Source organism: Mauremys mutica, chromosome 9 (assembly GCF_020497125.1).
Source record: "Mauremys mutica isolate MM-2020 ecotype Southern chromosome 9, ASM2049712v1, whole genome shotgun sequence".
NCBI lineage: Eukaryota > Metazoa > Chordata > Testudines > Geoemydidae > Mauremys > Mauremys mutica.
The window spans coordinates 54,233,064-54,252,137 of NC_059080.1; the positions used below are offsets into that span (position 1 = coordinate 54,233,064).

At 46.7% G+C, this 19,074-nt stretch overlaps 1 protein-coding gene across 3 annotated transcripts in view; it reads left to right on the forward strand.

The window, feature by feature from the left end:
• DGKG (diacylglycerol kinase gamma) overlaps nt 1-19,074 on the forward strand; it is a 184,938-nt gene that overhangs the window by 42,086 nt on the left and 123,778 nt on the right. The window contains exon 1 of one of the 3 annotated variants that reach the window (XM_045029039.1): nt 5,238-5,330. The exons of the other annotated variants lie outside the window; for them this stretch is intronic. The gene's annotated coding sequence lies outside the window, so the exon portion shown is untranslated. Of the gene's footprint in view, nt 1-5,237; nt 5,331-19,074 lie in introns of those variants that run through there. 3 annotated transcript variants of the gene reach the window in all.

Sequence of the window (19,074 nt, forward strand, 5' to 3'; positions counted from 1 at the left end):
CCGGGTCGAGTTCCGGTTGGTAGCCCTTGCTGAATTCTGTGCCATCGCATTCACTCTAGTGGTGTTACCAATGCCAGCTAGATGAGAGCTAGCATGGGTCTGCCTAGCTCAGCTGTGCTACAATCGTGCCTTCATTTGCAGTGCAGATATCCTTAGAGACGCTGAACCAATTTATCAGGTCTGCTGCCTTCCGCTCCCTCTCCAGCACCTGCCGTATGTGCTGCAATTTGATTCTTCTCGGGGTGGGCAGCCCCCGCTGGATAAAGCCGTGTTCGGGAATCCTCCCTTTGATCTATGCAGAGGTTGACAGCTTTTTAGGAGGCTGTGCGAACTTGTAGTAAAGAGAGGCAGAAGTGTGTAGTAAAAAGCATCATGAATGGATCCTAGCAACAGAGAAGGAAAAACTGCAAAGGAAGTGCGTTTTCTCCCTTAATTCATGGCCGGGTTAGTGACAGGCTTCAGAATCGGTTCTCATGTAATTGCACTGAATATTTTGAGCATGACTTGACTGGGTATTGCTTGTTGCAGCGAAGGGGGGAGAGCCCAGGCAAGGTTTATACTCCACCCCTTGCCCGAGGGGCCTCTCCAGAGTAGGACATGAAAACAGATTGATTTCATGAAAGACGGGCCTTCCCGGCTGGAAAATGCCATTTCTGAAGGGGACCCAGTTTGCTTCTGCATAAGAATGAGAGATTGCAAGTAAGACTAGAGTTCCCTATGGGACAAGTTAACAGCAGGGGGGTCAGCAGCGAGATTGACCCACACCAGACATACACCAGGTATGTTAGTCAGTGGAAGCAGCAACTTCCTTGTCTGTGTGTGGAGTGAAGTTTTCTCTCTTTCCCTGTGATAATAGAGCACAAAACCCAACAGCTAAAGGAGCTCGTTTCCCCCTTCCCAGTAGGTGATCTGATCCAGGAATCCCCACAGCAAAGAACAGTGCTTGGGCCTGACCCCCATATGCTGAAAATGATTAAAGACTTTTAAACCATTCCAAGGTTTAGTCTCCGATTAAACCCTTGGCGATCTAGGATTTCTACAATGGGTTTTTAAAAACCATCAGCACATTCTAAGCTTTGCCAGCCACCTCATCATATTGACGTTAGGTTGTTTTTTTAAATTAGGTGTTCAATGAATCTCCCCAATGTGGCTCTCTTAAGGCTTAATTAGGCCTCAGGTTAGGGTTGCCAATTTTGGTTAGATGTATTCCAGGAGGTTTCATCACATGACACAATCTTTAATTAAAGAGTAATCTTTAATTCCTTGAGACTCCAGGAGAATCCTGGAGAGTTGGCAACCGTACCTCAGGTGCATGAGGAAGCCAGGTTCTTGCCTGCTTCCTGATGTAACAGGAGAATGACGACCATTTTGAAAGAGAGACAAGGTGGGTGAGGGAATATCTTTTATTGGACCAACATCTGTTGGTGAAAGACACAAGCTTTTGAGCTACACAGAGCTCTTCTTCAGGTCTGGGAAAGGTACTCAGTGCCATAGCTAAATGCAAGTTGGAAGAGATTGTTTAGTGTAAGGAGTTAACACATGTCTAAGGGACTATTAAAAGTGAAGTGGCCCATTAACCACTCTAGTCACAAGACTAAAAAAGGGGGTTAGTAAGATGTGCACACTTGATAGGACTAATCAAGAGGCAAACATGCTGTACATAGCCAATATTTGGGGCGCAAACTCCCATCAGGGCCTTTGTTGAACATTCTCCTCCCAACGTGTATTTTCAATTGCGTACTTTGGTATCAATCCCTGTAAGGTTACGAGGTCTGTTGGTTAGTGCCAAGTCCTGGGGACCCAGAGGGTATGGGACTGAGGCCTTGTCTTCACGAGGGGAAATGGTGTGTTCTTAACTTGAGTTAAACTGCCAGTGAAGACAAGGCAGTTTGTCCAAGAGGCACATTAGATTGAACTGGCTTGTTGTGAAACAAACTCTTCAGGAAATTATGCCATTGGCTGAGGATCTGCTTTAATGTTTCAGTTAAGAATTGGAAGATCAGTGTTCAGCAAAACACCTTTCCCCGTGTGTTAATCATTACATATACTAGGAAGTCCTCTTCACCTCTCCCTGCTCCACCTGTAACTTGATTTCCATTGTCTACAAACTTGTTTCAGACACAACCATGTGGATTTTAGCTCGTGATCAGTATCATGTTAAAGATTTTGGATTTTGAAGCCTTTCCTTTAATTCTTGGTTGTGATTGGCAGGGGTTGCTTTCAGCTTTTTCTGCTGTTGACTTCTTAAAGTGGAAGCACCAAAAAAAAATGAAAGAGCTTGCTCGTCCCCACCTTCCAAGTGGGAGGGGCTGAGGTTCTGGAGGGGAAGCTGTATTGCTCTCCACGCTGGAGCTCCAGGTGGTGTGAGAACAGGCGCTAGAGGGGTGGAGCTTAGGAGTGGCCTGTACCAGCGGCATCGGCCACTTTTGAGCCTGAGAATTCCTATAGGGAAACAGGATCTGAAGTTGAGTGACGCTTCAGGCTCAAACAACTCCTGGACACTGGATGAGGGCTAGCTGGCTGACACGTAGTCTGGGCAAGGATGAGATAGTTGGCCTGGTTCTCCACTGCTTGGTGCAGTGTGTATTACAGCAGTGTGGAGAGGTGCATCCAGAGATTGGGGTATACAGTTAAGAGATTGCAGTCACATGTAACCTCCGCTCCTGGGTGACATCTCACTCTCTTTGCAGACGTGTTGTTGGGGCTGGAGAACGAGGCCCTGCTTCTGTGGGCTTGGGGAAGAGGGTTGGAGATCTATTGGCATCCCTGACTGGTGGTGGAGTATGGCTGCAACCCAGTGTAGAGTCTGACTGGATTTGACGCTGCTCCCGGGTGTTCAGGCCACAGCTGTGGCTGAAAGCACTTTTTCCCTCTGTCCCTGGGGAGATCAAGAGACCATTTCTTTTGCCCAGAGCTCTTCCTGTCTTACCTGTGCCTTTGGCGTTCCAAGAATGTGCTCTGCTAACATGGGGGCTAGTGTAGAATCAGTCCAAGTGGAGGGCAGCACTGCCCGTATGCTGTGACCAGCCCTCATGGCTCAACAGCTGCTGGATGGCATTTTGGTTGTTGACTTTAGTTTTGAAAGCCCTAAATGGTTTGGGAGCTGGTTCCCTGAGGGATTGCCCCTCTGCCTGCACATGAGGTGCTCAAATGGAGCTCCTCCTTTAGCAGCTGGAGGGAGTGGCTGACACTAATTCGGCTGTCCCCTCTTCCCCATCCCAGCCCTGGGGTTAGCCTTTCAGACATGCTACAAACCCCCTCTTTTCTCATGGGCCATTGAGCATGGGCTGAGAGACACACTGGGCAGGGGCGAGACATCCATTGGCATGTGGCGGCCCTGGGCAGGACGTGTTCCATCCATGGGATGGGAGCTTATTGGTGCTTGTAGAAATTGAAGGACTAAAAAGCTATTAACTCCCACTGCAGCTGACACAGTGCAGCCAGGGGCATTGTGAGTCCTGCTGCGCCATGGTGCTAGTAGACAGGGATCAAAGCAGATGCAGACAGCACTGTCTCCTCCAAGCACCCACTACTCCCTCCCTTAGATCCGAGGGAAACCACCTTTGGGGCCCTGCTGAGTCTGGCTTTGATTGAATAATTCAGCATGCGGTGCTGAATTCCTCGTGCTAGCAAGGGACCGAGAGCACAAACGTTCACTCTGAAGAGCTCTCGCTCCCGGGGAACCCTGCTCACTGCCCCGGTCAGACGTGACACTGGGGTTGAGCTGGTGCTGTTGGAATGCAGAGCTGGCTTAGCAAGAGGAAACGCTTGCTGTCTATCTCCAGTCTCAAGCACCAAAGCTTCTGTTTCAGGGCTGTGTTGAGGTCAGTAAGGTTTGGGGCTCAGCAAAGCACCAACACGGCACTAAAGCAGGAGACAACTCTTGAGACCAGAGGCTGGGTCGATGAAACTTCTTACCCACTCTACCTGACCCTCATGGGAACAGGAGGGTAGGGCAGGAAAAAGGAGATGAAGACATGTTAGATGAAGGATAAAATGAAGAGTGATCCTTTTCCACATGTCCCATAAGGAGGGAAGGGGGTGACTATTTCACATGATGGGAATGTCAAGAGCACTGCTAATGTTCCTACAGCCCAAAGCCCTCGCTTTGTCCAAAGAGCAGCTGCAGCTCCCCCACCAGTGTGCCCCAACCCTGATCTAGAAGAACAGTGAGTAGAGGTGGGGCTGGTTCACCAGGGAGTGCACAAGGATCCCCCGTGTGCCCACGTTGCACCCACATAGCTGGCACACAGTGGCCACAGCACAGGGGCGTATTGTCCCACGGCGCCCAGTTCTCCTCTGCCTCGCGTCTTGTGTAGAGCACTGCCACCCTGTGGGTGGGTGAGGAATCTGGGCCTGGGAGCATGTTCCGCCCACTGGGTCCAGGTGTAGGTGATAACACAGGGCGTGAGGGGCTCTGAGAGTGGTTGGAATGGGGAGAGCAAATAAGGAGACAGCAGGAGATGGGGAGCAAGGGAACAGGAAGGAGTGAATTATACAAAACCCACAGATGTGTGTGGGGGCAGGACAACCCAGCTGGGAGGTTGGTTTGGGAGTCTGTTGTTCCTACATTATCCTGGGAGACATGATCACCTGCTCCATTTTATCCCCCCACACAAGCCCACGTCGCAGCTGTGCTTTTGGAGGCTTGTCACACGCTTTCTGTGTCTGATGGGAAATGAAGGGGTGGATCAAGGGTCTCAGAGCACACGGATGCTTTGAGGGGACCACTGGTGACTTAAAAACTTGCCAGTTTCATGAAGCAAGTTCAGCTCCAGGTACTAAACTCCCCCTGGCCCACAGACACCATCCCCATCCCCAGCCGGTGGTCCGTAGCCTTACAAGCCCATGTTGCTGGTTTTCAGTGTTGATTCTCTGTCACTGTGCGTGGAAGACCCATGGCCACAGGGAAGGGGACTGGCTGCAGAAAACTGCTCCCTGTGCTGTCAAATGCCCAAAGCAGATCGCGGGGTGGGGGGGGGGAGAGGGAGGGAAGAGGAATTGTTTTCCTCTCCTGTCTTCCAGCTAGAGTAATCAGATGTTATTTGTAACACTCATAGGGGAGCTATTTTTAGGCAGAAGCGAGTTTGATTTAATAGAACATAATTTGCTGCTGCTGACGTGCAGAATGCCAGATGAGCGGCAGCTGGGCTTCCAGGGAGGCTGTTTCCTCCCCCACCGAAAATCTAAATCTAAACCGCAGGAAATGGCATTTCTTATTCCAAAAATTGCTGTGGGAAGACCCCTGGGATGTCCCGATTTGCATTTTCCTGCCTCTTCGCAGCACCCCAGAGCCCTCCTACCTTCAGACCTGTCAGCGCTAAAAGCAAGTGAGCAATTTCTTTCCCATCCTCACGGAGGGAGCTCGCTTCACATTAGCTAGAAGGCTGCTCCAGGCATCCAAAGCAGCATGAATGCGAGTACAAAGCTGGGAGTGGGTGCAGAAGACAAAGGGAGCGGTGGGGGAGGGGAGCGGAGCATGGCCAGAGTGGAGGGGGAGGGTGTATTTAACCTTCAGGTCTGGCATTTCAGAACAGAGGCTCTTGGTGCAGCCCCCGGCATGCCATAAGGCTAACGCAGTGGTTATGGCAGTAGAGACTAACAATAATACCCATCAGTTACTGCTGCATGTCATGTATGCTGCAGTGATGCTGTACTGTAGAATAGTCTAATGGTAGTGCAGAGCAAAAATGGTTGCTGTGCATCTCATACTCCTTAAGCAGATATATCCCTCTAGAGGTCTGCATCCTAACTCGGGAGGAAGGAATTAACAGATGTTTTCCAAACACTTCAGGGTATTTTTTAAACCCCCACAGCAGCCAGAACATTCAAAGTCCAAGCTGAAATTCCATCCGGACCCCGTGCTGACTGCAGCTCTTTGGTGCTGTTATGGTGCAGACTAGAAGTTACTGGTCTTAGATTCAAGAGAGAGACGCCCAGAAACTGGAATTCAGAAGTGTGGGTTGGGGTTGTAGCTTGTACTCGAGAGCTGGACAAAATATTTTGACCAAAGCTTTTTCCAGGGGGAGGGGCTGGATCCAGATTTGGATTGACTGGAACATTTTGCAAATTTATGTCTGATTCACCACACTGTGTCTGTTGAAAGAAAAAAAATCAGAAAAAATTGAAACATTTCAATGTTTTGATTCGAAATGACTTTTCTTTTAGGAATCGCCTTCCATTTTATTTTAAAAAATAGGTAAAATGTTAAAAAAAAAAAAAAAAGCTCAAAATCTAAACAAAATGTTTCATTTTTGACCAACCAAAGGATTTCATTTGATCCAAAACAATTTTGTTTTGATTTGTTGAGAACTGACAGTGAGCTTAAAAATCAGTGATTCCCACAGCTCTAGCTGGTCCCCTGTGTCCAGCCCTAAGGGCGTCTCACCCTGGCTACATCTGGGGCTGAGGGTGTGATTCCCAGCTCACGGACACATACACTAAAAATAGTAGCAGAGCCTGGATAGCGCAGGCAGCAGCAAGTGGCAGTACAGGCTCAGTGCCCTGAGTACGTATCCACGGGGTTCAGCTCTTTTTGTGCTCAGGGCGGCTCGCCTATGCTGCTGCTGCCCACGCTACCTGGCTACACTACTGTTCTTAGTGAGCTCGCGCAAATATGGCTGCTCAGCTGGGAATCACCCCCTAGCTCCCAATGTCGACACAGCCCACCTTCTGGACTTCTCCACAGGGGCTCACAAATATCCCCCAGCCATTGAGGAGATGATGACTTTCTTGGGCAATTTTTGGAACTCAGTTAGTTAGCTGGGGCCCCTCACACACTTGGAATCGCTTCCCCCCCTCTCCACTTTTCCCTTTTCCTCCAACCCTTCTCAGCTTAGCTTACACAAATTTAGTCCCTGCTGGCTTTAACTGATGGTTTGGATGCTGGATCCACTCTGATCCCAGATGGTTGCCCTGCTGTGGTGTGATGTCCCGAAAAGCACACTTCCATTCTGCAGCCTGTTTAATTCTGCCTCTCGTTAGCGGCATTTAGTTATCCTGTAACACGTTTATTCGTGGCTTTGTTTATTTGGCTTTAACAGGACAACGGTTACTCTTGGTTTAGGCAGGTAAGACAGGATTAGGGAATGAGGTTGCAGAACAGCAATAATATCTGCTGCTGTTAAACTCTGCCGAGACGAGTGAGTTCGCCCCAGAGAGATATGGCACTATACATAGCGTACCGTCCCTGAAACAGCAGGCATGGGCCTGGGCTGAGGAGCTCCCATCCATGGCCAAGCTTTTTGAAAGGCAGGAGTGGGGAGAGAAAGTGGAGGTGGGGTCCTGTTCTGGGTCCATCACCAGTATCTGACTGGGCATTGTCCTAGGGTGCCAGCATCCACCTTCTTCACACACACCCCGAGTGGTACCTTACTTGGCAAGTAGCCTATGGGAGTAAGCACGCTACTCACTGTGGGTAAGGCTGGCGTAGGGGCTGGGGCAGGGCAGCTAGGTAAAAGGGACGTGAATCTCCAGCCAATCCCTGACTGCTGGAAAGGCTCCTAGGGGACCCTGGGGCTGCTCTCATATGCCAAGCCTGAGTTCAGTGGCCTTGGGTTTGCAGAAGTGTATAGGTGACCTACCCCTTAGAGCTGCACTAGCTGCAGCAGGGCAATTTCCCATGAAAAGGCCCAGATGTTCCCAGAAGTGAGTTCCTGGACATTAAGACCAGGCAGGGGCTGGAGAAAAGCATGGAAGGACCCAGTTCCCTGGACAGGACACAGGAAGACACTGACTTCAGAAGGCCACCTTTCAAGACAGAGGGGACGTTACACGTGGGAGTGGGTGATGTCATGTGCTTTAATATGAATACGGGGTGTGAAAGAACAGCAGCGTTGTGACTGACCGCTTAAAAGCAAGGTGGCTCTGAAATGGTTCTAAATCCAGAAGCTGGGCTAGGTATATTTTTTTTCTCCATTGGCAAAAATAAAAGACAACATAAAAAAGAATCACATGTAGGGCCCCATCCTGCTGCCCTTAAATTAGGGGAGCAGGATGGGTGAGAGCATCCCACCTTAGTGAGAGCACATCGGGTGTGAGGAGCAACAGTGGCTTTAAGTTGATCCAATGGGAGAAGTGACTGTTTCTGACCACGGATGTAACTGAAGTGGCAGAAGGGATCTACCACCCCTCTCAGCCCCCCTCCAATGTTCTCCCCCCAAAACAATAGTGTCACCTCTGTGCTGAGGCCAAGGCTAAACATGAGCCGAACAAGAGGATTGGTCAGAAAGTTGTTATTATTATTAAAGAGGGACATATAAGGGGGAGGGGGAAATGGAAGCCCTGCCCAGGTGCCCACAATCATGGAACCCACTACGACTCCCTGAAATCCCAGCAGAAATGGGCAGTCACTTCCTAGGAGCAATGGAGGCGTTTATCTCTGCGTCCCACTCCGGCCAATGCACAGAGCGAGTGCACATGATCAGACTGCGACAGTGGCTTCTAACACTGAGCTTGCAGCTTCGGGTATTTTCATGCTTGTGACATCTCCAAAAACTTGGGGCCAGGCTGATGAGAATGATATATCAGCACACAAGGAGCTGTACAGCATGTTATGTCCATTGGGAATCAGCACTTTTTTTCCTTCTTAAGGAAGAACAAGGGATAAAAACATGTATGTAACTGGTCCAGTTATATCTGACTCTTTGTACCTATGTAGCAATTCCTCCGTCACCCAGAATAAATGCGTGCTGTAGTGGGAAACCAAGGCTGCAGAGCAAATTAGGAGATTTATTTTAAGCCTGTAGCCTTAAATGGGATCAAATTAGGCAAGTACCTGGGGCTGAGTTCTGATGCTGGGTGAATGATCCGCGAAGAATTTATCCAATTAATGTTAGCATTTCTTGGCCATTTGCAGGTCTCCCCCCTGCCCTTCATTTGATTAGTTCTAGATGCATCATCATTTAGTTGAAATGGGCAGTAGTCAGAGTCTGTGTCTAAGAATCACAAGCAGAGGGGATCGCACACAGAAAATGCTAGACAGTCCTTTCCTTTTGATGCTTCTCCTTGTGGATGGAGAGACAAATGAATAATTGTGTGGGCTCTGTACAGTATTTCCAGTCTCAAGTAATTACTTTTTTGCCTGTTGAAAAAACAGGTTAGTCTAATACGGATATTGGCTACTGTGATCCTTAATATCAGAGCCAACGTAGGGACATTTCTCAGCCTCGGCCTGGACATGTAGTGCCAGATTTTTTCCAAGAAAGCAGTTTCCAATTAGCCACCTACATTAGGGCCAGAAGTACTCAGCCCATATTCTGCACCCAATGTACTGATCTCTTTTTGAAAATCTGACCCTCAATTGATTGCAGGCGCAAGGAGTTGGATTGCAAAAATCTTCCAGCCGGGGCTGGCTCCAGGCAGTGATTTCCCTACACCCCCCCTGAATTTTCCCAACACCCCCCCTAGTTTTGTGAGCTAGTTACATACCAATTTAGTGACTGTTTGGAAATCTGAATTTAAACAAACATTAATACGCACTTTAAAAGCTTATATAGTGTATGATAAAATATGTGTATCTGAAAAAGTATAATAGATTTGAAAAGTATGAACATAGACTAGCTTCCTTGCTTCCTTATACAGCTGTTTTTTTATGATGTCAGTGCATTCATTTCGGTGATGTTGGCCAACCTAATAATTTCAAATGCTGATTTGTAAGCAAAGTCTAAGGCTATGGCTACACTTGCACTTCAAGCGCTAAGTGTAGTCAAAGCGCCAGCGCTGGGAGAGAGCTCTCCCAGCGCTGTCTGTACTCCACCTCCCTGTGGGGAATAACGTACAGCGCTGGGAGCCGCGCTCCCAGTGCTGGGGCTTTGACCATACTGGCGCTTTGCAGCGCCGCAGTTTGCAGTGCTGGAGAGGGTGTGTTTTCACACCCTGCTGCAGCGCTGCAAATTTGCAAGTGTAGCCATGGCCTAAATGAGCTCTCCCTGACAGCTAGTGATGAGCTGGGGGCTAAGGCTTCAGGGCCAGATTATATTTACATTCACACCTAATCTACCTAGGTATCCAGCAAATAGAGCTGTGTTGTCCAAGTGATAGATTTTGGCTGGGGTTGGATTACAAACCACTTGAATGTGGGGGGAAGGTGGGATGAAATGTTGTTCTTATTGTATGAGTAAAGGGCAGTAGAACTGTGCTTAGCCTGTGATGATTTGAAGGCATCAAGAGAGAGGGTGGGGACCTGTCCCTCTCCACTGTTTAAAGACAGAGCTGATTAGGCTCCAATAGATAGTCTTTTGTTCTGTTAAGTGACCACTGCAGTTGAAATCACTGACAATCAGGTCTAAGTGCTTAGTCCTGTTGTGGGGACAGTGTTCCTGTGGGGACAGTGTTTTTGTATAAGAGACAGCCCAGACTGCACTAGCAGCGAGGTTCCCGCACTGAGAGCTCAGCTGAAATCACTGAGAGCTGGTGGAACCTCAAGAGACCAACTCGCAGAGGTCACAGTGGTAGGTGACAGCAGAAGGTGACTGTGCAGGGCCATTGGCAACAGAGCGGTGGAGTGAATGGTGGCACAACGAACAGCCGTGGCCAGAGCAAACTGTGCCTTTTTGTCCCCACCTGGAAGTGTACTCATGTGAAAGCACCTCTGAACTCTGAGTCTCCACTGACTACGGATAACACCAGTGAGTGGAGGGAAAAGTGAGGGGCATGTTAAATAAACATTTGTTTGTTGGACTATATTTTAGTCACTTTGCTCCAGAATGCTGAATTTGTGACTGGGAATGGAAACTTATATAAATATGTTTCCCAGTAGGCCAAGATTTTTAAAATGCAGTATTTTCCAAGGTTGTTATCTCACATTGTTGCTATCTTGGGAGGTCATTATGTTGGGGAGTTTCTGTACTAAACATTTTTATTATAATTAATTTTTACATAAGAATGGTCATACTGGGTCAGACCCATGGTCCATCTAGCCCAGTACCCTGTCTTACAACAGTGGTCAAGGCCAGGTGCTTCAGAGGGAATGAATAGAACAGGGAATCATCAAGTGATCCATCCCCTGTTGCCCATTCCCAGCCTCTGGCAAACAGGCTAGGGACACTCAGAGCATGGCGTTGCATCCCTCTCATCCTGGCTAATAGCCACAGATGGACCTGTTCTCCAGGAATTTATCTAGTTCTTTTTAAAATCCTGTTATAGTTTTGGTCTTCACAGCATCCCCTGGCAAAGAGTTCCCTGGGTTGACTTTATATTGTGTGAAGAAATACTTCCTTTTGTTTTTTTAAAATCTGCTGCCTATTAATTTCATTGGGTGACTGCTAGTTCTTGTGTTATGTGAAGAATTAAATAAAATTTCCTTATTCACTTTCTTCGCACCAGTCAAGATTTTGTAGACCTCTATCATATCCCCATTAGTCATCTCTTTTCTAAGATGAAAATTCCCAGTCACTTTAATCTCTCCTCCTGTTTCATACCCCTCATCATTTTAGTTGCCCATCTCTGTACCTTTTCCAATTCCAATATATATATTTTTAGGATGAGTGACCAGATCTACACACACTATTCAAGGTGTGCACATACCATGGATTTATATAGAGGCAATATGATATTTTCTGTCTTATTATCTATCCCTTTCTTAATGATTCCCAACATTGTTTGCTTTTGTGACTGTTGCTGCACATGGAGTGGATGTTTTCAGAGAACTATCCACAATGACTCCAAGATCTCTTCCTTGAGTGTTAACAGCTAATTCAGATGCCATCATTTTGTATGTATAGTTGAGATTGCTTTCCAATGTGCATTACTTTGCATTTATCAACACTGAATTTAATTTGCCATTTTGTTGCCCAGTCACCCAGTTGTGTGAGATCCCTTTGTAGCTCTTCGCAGTCTGCCTGGGACTTAATTATCTTGAATAGTTTTGTATCATCTGCAAATTTTGCCACCTCACTGTTTACCCATTTTTCCAGATGAATATGTTGAACAGCACTGGTCCCAGTACTGACCCCTCAAGGATACCACTATTTATCTCTCTCCATTCTGAAAACTGATAATTTATTCCTACCCTTTGTTTCCCATCTTTTAACCAGTTACTGATCCATGAGAGGATCTTCCCTCTTACCCCATGATGGCTTACTTTTCAAAAGTCAATTTAAATTAAATACATTTTTTTTAAATTATATATTTTTTTAGAAATCTAGATCTGTTATGTGTTTTGGTGTAACTTGCATTTTCCTTATGTTAAATTTGCATTATCCTAACAAAACATTTACTTTGTTCACTTTCTTCACATCAGTCAAGATTTTATAGACCTTTAGCATACCCCCCCTTAGTCATCTCTTTTCTAAGCTGAATATTCCCAGTCATTTTAATTTCTTCTCCTATTTCATACCCCTAATCATTTTAGTTGCCCATCTCTGTACTTTGTGCATTTCCAGTATGTCTTTTTTGGGATGGGGTAACCAGATCTGCACACAGTATTCAAGATGTACATGTGCCATGGATTTATATAGAGGCAATATGATATTTTCTGTCTTATTATCTATCACTTTCTTTAAAAAGCAAAGGTTTCAGAGTAGCAGCCATGTTAGTCTGTACTGCAAAAAGAACATAAGCTTTCGTGGGCTACATCCGATGAAGTGGACTGTAACCCACGAAAGCTTATGCTCAAATAAATTTGTTAGTCTCTAAGGTGCCACAAGTGCTCCTGTTCTTTTTAAAAAAGCAAACAGAATGTTGGGAATCACTGACTGCCGCTGCACGCTGAGTGGATGTTTTCAGAGAACTATCCACAATGACTGCAAGATCTTTCTTGAGTGTTAACAGCTAATTCAGACTCCTTCATTTTGTATGTATAGTTGAGATTGTTTTCCAATGTACATTACTTTGCATTTATCAACATTAAATTTCATCTGCCATTTTTGTTGCCCAGTCACCCAGTTTCATGAGATCCCTTTGTAATTCTTCGCAGTCTGCCTGGGACTTACCTATCTTGAATAGTTTTGTATCATCTGCAAATTTTGCCACCTCACTGTTTACCCATTTTTCCAGATCATTTATGAATATGTTGAACAGCACTGGTCCCAGTACCGACCCCTCAGGGATACCACTATTTATCTCTCTCCATTCTGAAAACTGATAATTTATTCCTACCCTTTGTTTCCCATCTTTTAACCAGTTACTGATCCATGAGAGGACTTTCCTCTTACCCTATGATGGCTTACTTTTCAAAAGTCAATTTAAATTAAATACTTTTTTTTTAAATGTATGGTTTTTTAGAAATCTAGACCTGTTATGTGTTTTGGTGTAACTTGCATTATTCTTATGTTAAATCTGCATAATCCTAACAAAACATTTACTTTATTCATATCTTTTTTATATATCTCATTGGTCCTGACACCCCCCCTGTAAATTCGAACACCCCCCCTAATTTCAATTCCTGGGGAAACCACTGGCTCCAGGCACCTGCGCACCAAGCTTCAGCAGCAATTCGGCAGCGGGTACACCGAAGGCGCAGGACTGGAGGACCCCCCACAGGCATGCCACTGAATCCATGTAACCGCCTGACTGCCGTGCTTGGGGTGGCAAAATACATAGAGCTGCCTCTGCTTCCAGTTTGACTAAATCAAGTTTCCTTTTCCCATCATGTGCTGTCAGTGTGCTTTCTGCATCTCTCTCCTCTTAGGCAAGAGAACTAGACATGTCAGTTTCACCATCAAGTTCTCAGGCACTGTAGCATCTAGCTGCAACATTTGGCATCTAAATATTCCCCTAAATGTTCACCTTTTTCTTCTGGAAGTTTAAGGCATCATCATTTCTGCATACCTAAGATTTTTTATTATTCTTACAAAAATGGAGGAGCAGGAACTCAGTGGGGCTATTCACATGCGTTAGTATTTTCAGAATCAAGGCCTAAATTTGGTGCTAAATGTGATATGGTAGTGTACCTACAAGAGTCACAAGAAATAACTAAAATGACTAAAACCAGAAGAGATTAAAAACTGAAGGTTTTTATCTGATTAACCTGAGTATATAAAGTGCTGTGAAATGCACTGTTTCTCCTGTGCAGTCAGTTGTTTCGCCTCCTTTAAGTTATGAAGGTTTTTCAAAAAAGGAACAGAGGACAGTAAGATTGTAAATCCACCAAAATCAGGGGACTTAGAACTCAGGCTAATATCTGAATCCGCTGTTCATTCATACAGCTGTGATGAGCACAGAGAAGATGGGAGCTCCCCAACTGGAAAAAAAAATTGTTCAAGAAGTGAAGTCCTATGTTTGAGTGATAGAAAATCAAACTGACCATATGTTATTTTTCAGCTCAGACTGATGGGGAAACAGAGTGAGATCATTCCATGGAGTCTCTGCAGCAAGAGGCATTCTGGAGCAGATATTCTGTTTGGTTTCAAAAGTTTAGTTCATGTGATTAGATGCATAGGAGGTGTCCCACACAAACTGAAAAATACTGCAAAACAATGCCGTTCTAACAGCCTTTAAAGGAAACACATACTATAAGTATTGTAGACGTTAGTTGTAGATCAGACCTGTTCTATTTATGCAACATCTAGAGACACTGGTACTTAATTGCATTACAGAGAAATTCAATGATAGGTGTATGGGTTGTATGTGTAAGAATAGTGACTTTGGGTGCCCAACTGACACCTTAAGGGAGCCTGATTTGCAAAGGAGCTCAGAACTTTGGGAAATTAGGCCCCTTTAAGTACGGTGACTAGATGTCCCGATTTTATAGGGACAGTCCCTGTAGCGAGGTGGTCACCCGCTCCTGCCTTAAAAGACTTAAAACAGCCTGGGGAGAGGGCTGTGGCAGGGAAGGAAAAGCGGGGCTGATTGCGGGAAGCAGCCTCAGCTGCAAGCCCTGCCCCAGTCAGGCTGTGGCTGGCTTAATCAGGGCCCAGCTGGCCTTTATAAGAGGGCAATGGGCCAGGAGCACACAGCATCTCTGTCTAGCCTTTGAGAGAGAAGGACCTGGCTGCTTGGGGAGCTGAGAAGGGTACCTGAGTTGGAGCAGTGCTGGGGAAGGGCAGAGGGAGCTGGGGAGCTCCAGCCTAGAAAACCCCCAGGCTGCAGGCCTTGAACAGGGCCTATAAAAAGGTACCAGGGCTGCAGAGGGGTAGCCCAGAGACAGGCAAAGGCAGCAGGTCCTAAGCCCCCTTGCTGGTGATGAGTGGCATTTACACTGCAGTCTGCCCCAGTGAATGGGGGCTAGATCGAGACTGGCAGTAGCCATAGTCTGAGGCGAGGTGGGGATAGAGGGTGGGGGTTCCCCGGGGAGGGGATACCCAGATCTGTGGGGGTACTGCCAGGGGCCAGCACCCCAGCCTGAAGGGGTCCAGGAGGGACTCAGGCCCAGCGGCCAGCGGGACAGTGGCCTGCAGAGGGCGCTCCTGGGTCGAAGAACTAATTCCCAGAACGACCAACAGGAGGCGCCGCAGGGATGAGTCGCTGCCCCGTGACAGTCCCAATTTTTGGGTCTTTTTCTTGTATGGGCTCCAGTTACCCTCCATCTCCCGTCCTGATTTTTCACACTTGCTGTCCGGTCACCCTACTTTTAAGGTGTCTCAAGTGGGAATCATTAAGAAAAGGATAGATAAGATAGAAAATATCATATTGCCTCTATATAAATCCATGGTATGCCCACATCTTGAATACTGCATGCAGATGTCTTCGTCCCATCTCAAAACAGATATATTGGAACTGGAAATGGTTCAGAAAAGGGCAACAAAAATGATTAGGGGAGTGGAACAGCTTCCATATGAGGAGAGATTAATAAGACTGGGACTTTTCAGCTTCAGAAAAAGATGACTATAGTGGGGTACAATAAAGGTCTATAAAATTATGACTGTGTGGAGAAAGTAAATACAGAAGTGTTATTTACTCCTCCTCATAACACAAGAAGCAGGGGTCACCACATGAAAAAATAGGCAGCAGGTTTAAAACAAACAAAAGGAAGTATTTCTTCACACAATGCAATCTGTGTCAATCTCTGGAACTCCATGCCAGAGGATGGTGTGAAGGTCAAGACTATAACAGGGTTAAAAAAAGAACAACTTAAGTTCATGGAGGATAAGTCCATCAATGGCTATTAGCCAGGATTGGCAGGAGGGCCGGCTCCATGCACCAGCCGACCAAGGACTTGGGGCGGGGTGTCGCTTGGGATTTTTTTTTTTTTTTTGGTTTGGCGGGATGGCGCTGGTGGGGTTTTTTTGTTTGTTTGTTTTTGTTTTGGCCGGACGGTGCTTGGAGGTGGGGCGGTGTTTCGGGCAGCGCGGTGCATGGTGGGGCGGGGGCTTCGGGCGGCGCGGCGCTCGGGGGTTTTGGCGGCAAGGTGCGGCGCTTGGAAGGGGCGGGGGCTTCGGGAGGCGTGGCGCTCCGGGGTTTCGGCAGTGCGGCGCTAAGGGGGGGTGGGGGTTTCGGTGGCGCGGCGCTTGGGGGAGGCAGGGGCTTCAGCGGCGCTCGGGGGGGCGGGGGGTTGCACGGCGCTGGGGGGGTTGGCAGTGCAGCACTCGTGGGGAGGGTGTTACGGCAGGGCGGCGCTCTTTTCTTTTTTTTTTTGCTTGGGGTGGCAAAAAAGTTAGAGCCGGCCCTGATTGGCAGGGATGATGTCCCTAGCCTCTATTTGCCAGAAGGGGAATGAGCGACAGGGGATGGATCACTTGATGATTACCTGTTCTGTTCATTCCCTCTGGGGCACCTGGCATTGGCCACTGTTGGAAGACAGGGTACTGGGCTAGATGGACCTTTGGTCTGACCCAGTATGGCCGTTCTTATGTATCCAAAATCACCAGTCACTTTTGATTATTTTGGCCCTAAAAGCAAGGCCTCTTTTTGTCCCCAATTGCTCCTCTGCACCATAGAGTCAGCGGGCTCTAGGGATGTTCCAGAGAACCCCTGAGATTTGGGCTGTTAAATTTACACTAAACCTGAACAGTTTTGAAAGCCATAACCCAGGGGTAGTCAACCTATGGCACGGGTGCCGAAGGCGGTACGCGAGCTGATTTTCAGCGGCACTCACGCTGCCTGGGTCCTGGCCACCGGTCCGGGGGGCTCTGCATTTTAATTTAATTTTAAATGAAGCTTCTTAAACATTTTAAAAGCCTTATTTACTTTACATACAACAATAGTTTAATTATATATTATAGACTTATAGAAAGAGACCTTCTAAAATGTTAAAATGTATGACTGGCACGTGAAACCTTAAATTAGAGTGAATAAATGAAGATTCGGCACACCACCTCTGAAAGGTTGCCGATCCCTGCCATAAGCAAAGATTCCAAACCCAGATTAAGAAGAGTGGGGAAAAGGTCATGGATGGTGCGCTCCGGGTCTTGTTTGGGATCTGTACGAAAGAATTTGGAGAGCAGAGCTTGGTGGGCATGTGATAGATGTGGTGAGTGCATTACACACGCTGTGGGAGTGACCAGTCTGGCATGTGCCCCCCAGCACTCCTCGACGCATGCTGGATAGATTAGGGAGGCGGTGTGTCCTAGTGGAAAGGACATAGGACTGGGACTTCAAAGGCCTAGATTCTGTTCCTGGCTCTGCTGTGGGGTGACCTTGGACACTTCACACCTCAGTGCTTTAATTTTACCATCAGTAAGATGAGGGTAATGCTCCTGTCCTCCTTGGTAAAGTGCTGGGAGAGCTACTGACGAAAAGAGAGGGGTGTTATTAATACCAGTATGCTCAATGTTGCTGGCACCTGCAGCTCCAGTACAGACAGGGGAATTCAGAGCTTGTAGTTTGCCCTCAGATGTTCATTTCCCTCATTTTAAATAAGTAAGCTTGCTGTCCTGAATCAAATGCCTTTTTCATCTATTGAAAGAGCGCCTGTCTGACGGCTAGCCCTGATGGATGAGAGCACCTATCTGATGTTGCCTGAAGACGGCTGGCCTTTCACAAACCCTGCTGGGTCTCTGTGTGGAACATCTAATAAAATAAGTTGTGTTGAAATTGACAATCAACATTTAGCAGGCAGAGGAGCCTAAAATCATGCCCAGGTGGCTCTCATATGTTGTGCATGTACCTCCTGGAAAAGCCGACCTTTCCCAAATGTCACTGTAAGCAATTCACTTAGTAAAGGAGCTTACGGATTCGGAAGGCTGCAGATTGTTGGGAAGCTGTCACTTCCAGGAGGCTTCCCACAAGGGCTCTGACATTTCCTCAATGACTGAGATTTTGAGGGAGCTTCATTTAGGAGTTATTCAGTCATGTTCCCTCCTCATCAATTTTTAATGTAGATCAGTGGTTTTCCACCTTTTTGCATTTGTGGACTCCTAAAAATTTTCAAATGGAGGTGTGGACCCCTTTGGAAATCTTAGACATAATCTGCAGACCCCTGATTGAAAACCACTGATTTAGATTTTAAAAAAACAAACCATTAGTCAGAGGACCTGTCAGAGGGTTAGGACCAATTCTCATAGATGAAGGAATGATGTGAGAGTTTCCACTTGTTTAAATCATCTGGCTTTAAGGCCTCCTGTCCTCTCCCTTCGCTAATGAATAGCACAGTTCTTTCTACTCATATCAAACTGAATTTTCTCTGGAAAATGTAAGTGGTAAATACACAAAGTGAGATCACTTCAAAGTACTGATGAGAGGTTACAGATTCTACTGATATTTCTTTAGTAAAATGGAATCCCTCACACAGGCAGAATCTTTCCAAGTGGAAGAATTTTTAGGGCAGCCACTGTATATGGCTCGAGATCTAGAGAAATTCAGCACAAGAGCCAGATATTAACTCAGCTTCTCATGTCCAACTTCCAGCCACAATCATATTCTATCTAATCTACTTGTCTGACGTTTGGAAGCTTCATCTGAAGAGGCCACGGTACTAGGAATTTTCATGGCACATCTGCTCTGTCCAGAATATTTTTCTGATCTTTTTAACAGCCATAACCAGCCACCTCTGTTATAAATGAAACAGTCCCATGCCTTGCTGTTCATTAGCCTTGGATACACCTCTGAAATCATCCCACAGATAGAGGTTCAACCGCCTTGGAGGAGAAATCAGAATTAAAATAATGGTTCATGCTGCTTCTCATAGAGTCTCAATTGTTTCCCATCACAGTGCCCATTTTGCACCTTCTCTGTGGCAGCTACAGTGCTGACGGA